Source organism: Ixodes scapularis, unplaced genomic scaffold (genome assembly GCF_016920785.2).
Source record: "Ixodes scapularis isolate PalLabHiFi unplaced genomic scaffold, ASM1692078v2 PGA_scaffold9__187_contigs__length_104089568, whole genome shotgun sequence".
NCBI classification, from domain to species: domain Eukaryota; kingdom Metazoa; phylum Arthropoda; class Arachnida; order Ixodida; family Ixodidae; genus Ixodes; species Ixodes scapularis.
The window spans coordinates 80,592,581-80,600,967 of NW_024609884.1; the positions used below are offsets into that span (position 1 = coordinate 80,592,581).

At 45.0% G+C, this 8,387-nt stretch overlaps 1 non-coding gene across 1 annotated transcript; it reads left to right on the forward strand.

Moving 5' to 3' along the window:
* The first annotated feature begins 3,009 nt into the window (after window positions 1–3,009).
* Window positions 3,010–3,082, forward strand: Trnap-ggg. Its single transcript has one exon. It is a non-coding gene; the product is annotated as a tRNA-Pro (tRNA).
* Window positions 3,083–8,387: the final 5,305 nt, after the last annotated feature.

The window sequence follows — 8,387 nt, forward strand, 5'->3', positions numbered from 1 at the left end:
TTGATAGGTGGCATTTTTGACTTTCTGGTGCAAGGTTGCGCGGAACGCCGCCAGAGAACGAGAAGGTTTTTTTTGTAAGGGCGAGAGGTGGCTAGGGGAATGCGTCCGGTGCATGGTATCTGGTGACACCCGCTCGCTGAGTGCGGGTAGGGGGGCATCTGGAGCCGGGAGGCTCCGTATGCCCCCCTACCAGGGGCGTGGGGCTCGCCTCGCTTCACAGCGACAACCCCGCGATACCCCACAAGAACCCTCCGCGTTCGGGACGGGACCTTGTTTTTTGCATTCCTGTGAAGTGGTTTGGCTACTGCTCCGGTTGTTCCGCGCAGGAATTCGTTAGTCTGGATTTGGGGGCGGAGGGAGACGGACTTCCCCCAGCAACACCCTCCTAACCACGCTCCGGCAACAAATGCGCCGATATCTCGCACAATTTTATTACTTTGTAACCTTGCTAATCGAAAGTTTTTACTTCATATATTAAATTAGTTTTATTCTTCTCGAACGTCTGAGTGGTTTGGTGGTCTGCCAGCGAGGTCACAAGGCCGAACAGAATCGCTGGACGTATGCAGGCTCAGACCAAGCGACGCCGAGTGACGTCCCATCCACCGTAAAAGAACATCGAAAATAACCTTTACTTCTGGCACTTGGGAAGTTAGGTGGAGAACCAGGGGGAAATCATAAAAAGCCAAAGAAACGTACTTTGGCACTACCTGACTCCTTTGAGCAAAACCTTATTAAGCCCGAGTTAGGTCTTCAGAACTGCCAAACTTGGGCCAAGTTAGGCGTTTTTCTGTTGTGCTGCCTGGGTAGAGATCACAGTGCGCGGAATTTCGCGAGCTCGCAACTTATTCGGGCAAATATAGATCAAAATCTGGGAATCGAGTACCTTAGAACAAGTGTGTGAGTTCACTTTCCCGCAGAACACGAATACAGTCAATCATGACGAAGGCAGCCAATCACACACACTCTAAGATATTCCTGCGCGTCTACTTACCCGCAAAGCACTCAAAGAGCCAATCATTGCGATCTAGAAAATCAGTTCAGCGAATGATGAGGCGGAACATCCGTTTAGACCTAAAAATTAAGTGTGCGCTGTTGCATTACGCAATGCAAAGCGTCATGCTTGCATTGCGTCATGCAATCATGCAGCGAATTAAAAAAAAGTGATTAGCCAAAAACGTTTTTGATGTGAGCTGGGACGTTGCGCACGACGTTTGACTTGCTCACTGTCCCTGCGCGCATCAGATCTTTTTTTTTCTTCTCTTTTTTTAAATTTAATTGTTTTTTTATGTTTCGTGATTCGCTGGGATTCGCTATTGTTCGCCGTGATTGAATGCATCCGTGTTCTGCAGCAAAGTAAACACGCAGACTTTTTTTTTTTTTTTTTAGTGTAGTTTTGGCGTGAGAAACTGCAGACTCGTGTATATCATCGTTTCGCAATCTCCATCTAATGTGCGTGCTTTGAATAGCGTATCCAACTTCCGTTCACAGCAAACTGTGTCCGCCTCCGATGCACTAGCCGCAAAGACTGAATGAAATGTATATATCATCGTCCTCCGGTATTTTTGCCGATGTCCACGGATATTTCACCCGTATGCAGTACACTCCTGGCGCGTCTACTGTCTTGCCCGGAGAGCTAACCAAAAAGACTCGCAGATGACGACGTAGAGAAAAGGTTTTCGCGAATATAATGAGCGACACTGACTCTGACGTTTCACGTGGAAATACAGCGCGGATCGTAGCTTTCAAACGCGCAGCTTCGCCACTTGGTATACAGACTCCATGGTTGGACCTCCGGGTGCGCTTGTCCTGTGTGTTTCTTCGTCTTTTTGTCCCGTCTTTTTGGCTCTATTTTAATATGAATGTCAATTACCAACTTGCCAAGCAGACCAAGCTCTGCGAAAAATGATGGACGCGTGAACCTCGTTATCGACACGTCGGACCACGATTGGTGCAATACGACACACTTCGATACTAAAATGCCTCGATATATATATATATATATATATATATATATATATATATATATATATATATACTGCGCAGCGCCCTCTACGTGCAACGACAACCAACATATATGGCGAGGCATATTTTGCGGGAAGAACATGGCGACTTCATGTTCATTCTGCCGTCATGCTCCGCCATTTGGTACCTGAGACCTGTAGTGTTATGCGAAGAATGCTTGCAAGGAGCACGAAGTGCAACGTTTATCTCTCCTCGGTGACAGTTTAAGAAACGCAGTCCCAAGCATCTGATCATCGGTCAACTGCCAATAAGACTGTGACCGATAACAATACCAAAGGGCGAATCACAAAGCAAGAAGTGGGATCACCTTTCTTGAGCTGTCAGCGGCTACTGTCAACGAGATGCAATCATGCAAGATTGGTGATCACATGTGTGCCCCTAGTGACGTCCTCGATGGTGTCGAATGCCTCACTGTACTCACCTTGCGCTCTTGTGCAGTTCCTTCGGGAAACAGGCTCCACGAGTAACAAGTCGGCTGCGATGCCGTTGTCCTTCACAACAACTCCAGTTTGACGTTTGAGTCATACCCTGTCTGACGGGCACGTCAAAGGTTTTCAGAACGAACTCCTTTAAAGAATCGGCGTGCGCTGGTTTTCCGACCCTTTAAAGGATATGATGATAATGCAATTAATGCTAAGGTACAAGCCAGCTGGACAAGAATGACGATAATATTCCCTGGAGAAAGGGAACAAGGGGACAAAGGACAAACACAAAGATCCATACACAAAGATCCACTGGAAATGGAGAGGTCCCTGGTTCTTTACCATGACCAGGCGGATTTTTTCGGTCGCGCACCAGTCACTTAGTTGTGTTTGGAGATTTGTGTTTGTCCCTTGTCCCCTTGTTTTCCTTCTCCAGGGAATATTATCGCCATTCTTGTCTAGCTCGCTGGCCCCTTTGCATTACTTGCATTATCAGGCCGTTCACTTTTGTTGGTGTTAGGCTGGTGGCAGCTGATAAAACCCGTTTGCTTTACTGACGTTTAACTCCTGGTTAGCTCAGTTGGTAGAGCGCTCCACTGGGAATGGAGATGTCTCTGGTTCGATACCAGGACCAGGCGTATTTTTTCGGTCGCGCACCAGTTCCTTAGCTGTGTTTGGAGATTTGTGTTTGTCCTTTCTCCTCATGTTCCCCTTCTCCGGGGAATATTATCGCCTTTAAAGGAGCTCATACTTAATCCCTTTAACCTGCTTCTCTGGCAGGGATATAACAGGGATATCAAACAGTCATGTGTAAGCATCAGCAGTACTCTGTGGAGTTGAGTTTGGGAATTCACAACGCGGATGAAACTCATTCGGCCCTTGAGCTGGCCGTTGTAATCCTTAGTGTCTCAAAACATTTTTTATTTTTTATTTTGTGTGCGTGCGTATTTTGACGCACTCTGCACGTACTGAGCTCTCCTTGGCTCAGTATGCTTTTAGGCGACACGCCCTCCCACAAAGCCCCCGTAACTACTAATATTTGAATGTCCTCTATTTGCCCGACATGATCAAAAACCTTCAAACTGCCCTCCAACGTTTTTCATTGCACTCTCTCTTTCCCGTTCGAGTCTTTCCCGCCTTATGAGAGAATATTTACGCAGAGACATTTCCTCTTTTCACGGTCGATCATTATTAAAGCAACCGCTCCTGCATCAACTACCAACGGCGTTCGACCATCGGAAATCAAGTCTTTTGTCTCTGTCATGCAAGCGGGAGGCATATAGTGCTCCACACCGTTCCGACGCGCACCTGTCGTTTCGGGTCTTCCCCATCATTACACCAGATGTTGCGGGCCGCTACCTTTCCGCGAGGCTTAGTTTTCTACTGGACCAAACGAGAATTACGATTACCATAAGTAATTGCCTTCTTGAGCATTGGTGACAGCAACGCATGCATAAAATATAACTATCCTGATTATAATGAAGAGGATCTTATACTCTTCTTTGGAAGGGAAATTGTCCTCGACCAACGTGCATGGCACCAGCGACACCTATAGAAAATAAAGATTGTACGAATAGACAATGTAACAATCTGCTTAGTTATTCATAGCACCTTCCTGGGTTACAATTCTGCAAGTCACTTTTCTACTTCCGCACTTCACAGTGTATTTGCTTCGTTATTTTTATTCCGCAGTATATGCCTAAAGTGTTCCCATCGCCCTTTCTTCGCTTGCGTCCTGTCCCCTGCCCGTGTCTCGGCATGTATAGACCATTCCATTTAGCACTCTCAGGGCGGCGCCGTTTTGTTCAACCGCAACACCCTCACCACACATCCGGGAAATTCAGCAGGTTAGTGAAACGAGAGGGAGGGCACGCGCTCGATTCCGCCAGCAGACGACAAACCGGGAGGTTGCCGTCCTCCCTCCGTCTTTGGGCTGTACCGGCGGGTTGTACCGAACACCGAACTCTGGCTCGTGGCTGCAGTTGTGAAGTGGTTCGCGTTCTTAGAATATTTATGGCTATTCCAAAATCAGCCGATAGCGCTCTGTTGTTTTATTTCGGTAAATGATCAACTAGTGAATCTTGGTTCCGTTACTTCAATAGCAGTGGAGTCAGCCGGCAGTACTACTCTCAACCATTGCGTCTATTGCGTCAGGAGAGCACGTTTTTATTTATTATTCCAGACTTCCACTCGCTGTCACTAAAGGCCTACACCAGTACAAACCTTGAATAGTAAAAAGGCTACAGCAACCGGATTCACTTTTCGCTGGAGAGACCGGCCACTCTAACAAAATGTTCTGTTTTTTTCTTTTTTTTTTTTTTATTTGCACGCAGGTAACAGCGCGATTGAACCCGGTTAGTCTTTCTTATCGAGCATAGCATTACTCGATAACTTGCATATCAAAATCCGCGCATCTTCGCTTGAAATTTCCAAAATGACGCGATTTTAAACCGAATTTGAACGCCAGCTGGGTGTTAGGTACAGCCCACTCAGCAGAGCAGACGACGCGCAGGGTGAGCGGCGGAGGGCATTTTTTTTCTCTCCACTCTTCCTAGTGGAATGGTCTGGCTGGCACGTGACGTGAGTCGGCGCCACTCTTTACGGTGGGCAGAAGCGCCTCGTTAAGTAGGGTACGTTGTTGAGCTAGTTGTTTTTTCTTAGTTAAACATAAAATAGCACAAAAAAGACAAGGACAAGAAGTATACAGGAAAGGCGCTATCCTCGTTAACGCAGCGGAAGCTACGCTTTCCCTCACCCTTTGCCCCCAGTCCCCCCCTCATTATGTCTGACCAATTGACGTTATCTATACATACGTACTGTCTACTTACGTACGCTTTGTCGATGCTATCTTCACCGAGGCAACAAACTGCCCAAAACGACATTTGTGCAACTATGACGTTCGTCGAAGCCACGGTTTTATGGACAGCGAAGGTATAACTCTTGAGTGCTTTGAGGTTCCTTGAGGTCCGCTTCCTTTCGCGATCCTCGCGAGTTGTGACATTAAGCAATGCAAAACGTCACGCTTGCATTGCTTAATGTCACAACTCAGACTGCGTTTTCTGGTCTAAACACATTTTTCGGCATCGTCATTCGCTGAGCTGCCTCCGTAAGTTGCGGTGATTGGCTCTCCGAGTGTTGTACGGGAAAGTTGACGCACGGGCTTTTTTTAGAGTGCATAAAACACGTTTAAAGTACATTTTGTTCCCATAGTCTGACATATCTTAAACTTAAATTTAAGTTGCGGTGATTGGCTTTCCGAGTGTTGTGCGGGATTGTAAACGCATGAGCTTTTTTAGAGTGTATTGGCTTCAAAATGATTTGCCCTGATTTTCATTCACTACGTTCAGGATCTCCGGCCGTGTGTTGGCGTAAACGAGCTCCAGAGACTTCTTCGGGGAGGCGATGGAAGGACTACCTTTACCGTGCTGATGAACGTTGATTAACGCACAATGGCTGGTTCACGCGGTTGCGTATACGCAATTGCGTTCGGAGCAACCTATAGAAACACCGCTGATAGAATGGTAACGATCGACACAGTCACCGGGACAAGTGTGTGCCCTATAGACAACACGAGAAGCAATGCAAGGCGCACCTAATTCGTTGGTCTATTATGAGTCACGATTTTTCTTGCGTCCCGGTCGTTGATGCCGTTTTTGTTGCCGTGGACCCAACGAACGCAGCTTTCCTCGCTCATTCTTCGGTATAGCCATCGCGCCAACCGCCGACATATGCAGTCACAGAAGAAGACACGCGAGCATAGGTAAACCGCGAAAGGACCTGTTTTGGCCAGCTCAGTGTTTTCCCGCTAGGTGGCGTCCGTTTTGCCGGAGTCGCGTATAGCCATTCCGAAAGTTACGCGAAAACTGCGGGTTTTGCCGATCACGGCCCAGAGCAACCTGGAGATGAACTGCGTTCTTCGTGCGCAGAGCTTTCTTGTTTTCGTATACGAGCGCGTTCGTGGCTCCTCAGTGTCATTGCGACGCTGGACCTGCACAGAGCCGGTCTGATGACTGCACGCAATGTCAGCGTACCCTGTCATTAGTTGTTAAACACGCTCGTGACCACGCGGCATTTCGAACTCGCGGAGATGATGGCGACCCGCGTTCATCCTGGTTCGCGAACAATGTCAGACCGCCCTGCCGCTTCTTTCTAAACGTAGGGTTGGAAATTGCTGGCCACGCGAAGGAAGCAAGGATGGGCAGTATTTCAAATAAGTATTTAAAATACGTATTTTAAATGCTTTGAGTATTTTGTATTTATTTACCTACTGGGCAATGAATTTGTCAACTCTATTTAAATACAAAAAAAATCGGCTGTTTCAATTACATGAATTTCAAATACCGCCCAAATACAATTTTGGCCATTCATCTTCGCAATCAAATGAAAAATTATGCATTCTTCTCGAAGTCATATGCGAAGAGCATTAAACTTGCAGCTCTCTAAAAAACATTTAAAAAAGCAAAAAAAAAAAAAAAAAGAAGAGCCGGACAAGGAATGAAGGCGTGGTTACTAGTATTAACTTTTTGGCTGCCTGATATTAGTTTTAGACGTTACGTTAAGCACATGTTGTTTGAAAAGGCTTTATTGCTTCAACTGAGCCTTTCATATTGAACTCGTACTGAATACATTGCGTTTCCTGGGGTTGTACCTGCCTATCGTATGAGAAGCAAAATTCATTTTTAGAGCTGAAACTTTCTTTCCAAAGCGCTTCATTCTTGGTATACTTATATAGACTTTACTCTTCATTTGGGCAGTCTTTATTTTTTTTTTTTTTTTTTACCCGCGATGTTAATTTTAAGTTTAAGATATGTCAGACTATGGGAACAAAATGTACTTTAAACGTGTTTTATGATAATAAAATACTCTTGGTTGTATTTGTATCTTGTACTATTTAAATGCTTTTCTAAAAAGTGTAATTGGATTTGCAATTAAATACATCTTGTCGAAGTATTTTGTATTTGTATTTTTAGACATTTTTGAAAGTATTTTGCCCATCCCTGCAAGGATTTTCTTTTTATTTCGATAGTTATTCAAAAGGATAACTATTCGCCAAGTCATTATCATGCTTCCTGGGGGTCATAAGGAATGTAGATTAAAGAAATTAACCAAAGGATTAAAAAGCTCGATCTGTTCGAAATTCGTGTCTACCTGTTAGACACCCCCCGAATATCTGGCCAGTAAACCTTCTCATGCCATGCGGTCCTTTTCATTTCATAACTTTTTGCTACATTGTTTCGTCATGCGTGGTGTCGTTGTGTTTGCAAAACAAACCGTAGTTTTTTGCTTCTTTTTTTTTTTTTGCATGTGTTTCTTTTAAAATATTTCGCTTGGGGTGATATTATATACTGTGAAATTAAAAAGATAAAAATAAACGTTGTCATGTATTTTTTGCCGGCAGCGTTTTCGACCGAAATCTGCAGAAATTAAGCCCATTTTAATTAGTGTTATCTGTTGATAAATCGTCAATTAAGTACTAAAGCGCCTAATGTATATATATATATATGGTTCCGTGTTTTCGGATTTATCCGATAAACTTCAAAATTTGATGTGCCCCCCATTCCCCCCCTCCCCCCCCCCCTCCCCCCCCCCCCCCCCCCCCCGCAAAAAAAGAAAAAAAAAAAATCAAAATCTTAAAGAAAGGAAGTATCTTAGAATTAGGTTTGATCAGAGTACAGGGTCCATGGTCCCGGGAAAATGCCACCACAGTTATCTTTCAAATCTCGGATCATTGACAAAAGGAGTCTTACCACTTATGTCGTCAAGGTTCAGGACGACATGTCATTATACTTTTGGGTCACGACAAAAGCCTCTGTATTGGTTTCTACTTTGGGCCATACTATTTGTGTTTTAAGAGGAAGGAGAGGTTGTGTTTTTAACAGTTAAAGCAATGGACGATACGGATTGCATAAAATTGGGAAGAGGGGCAGTTGAAACTTTCCTATT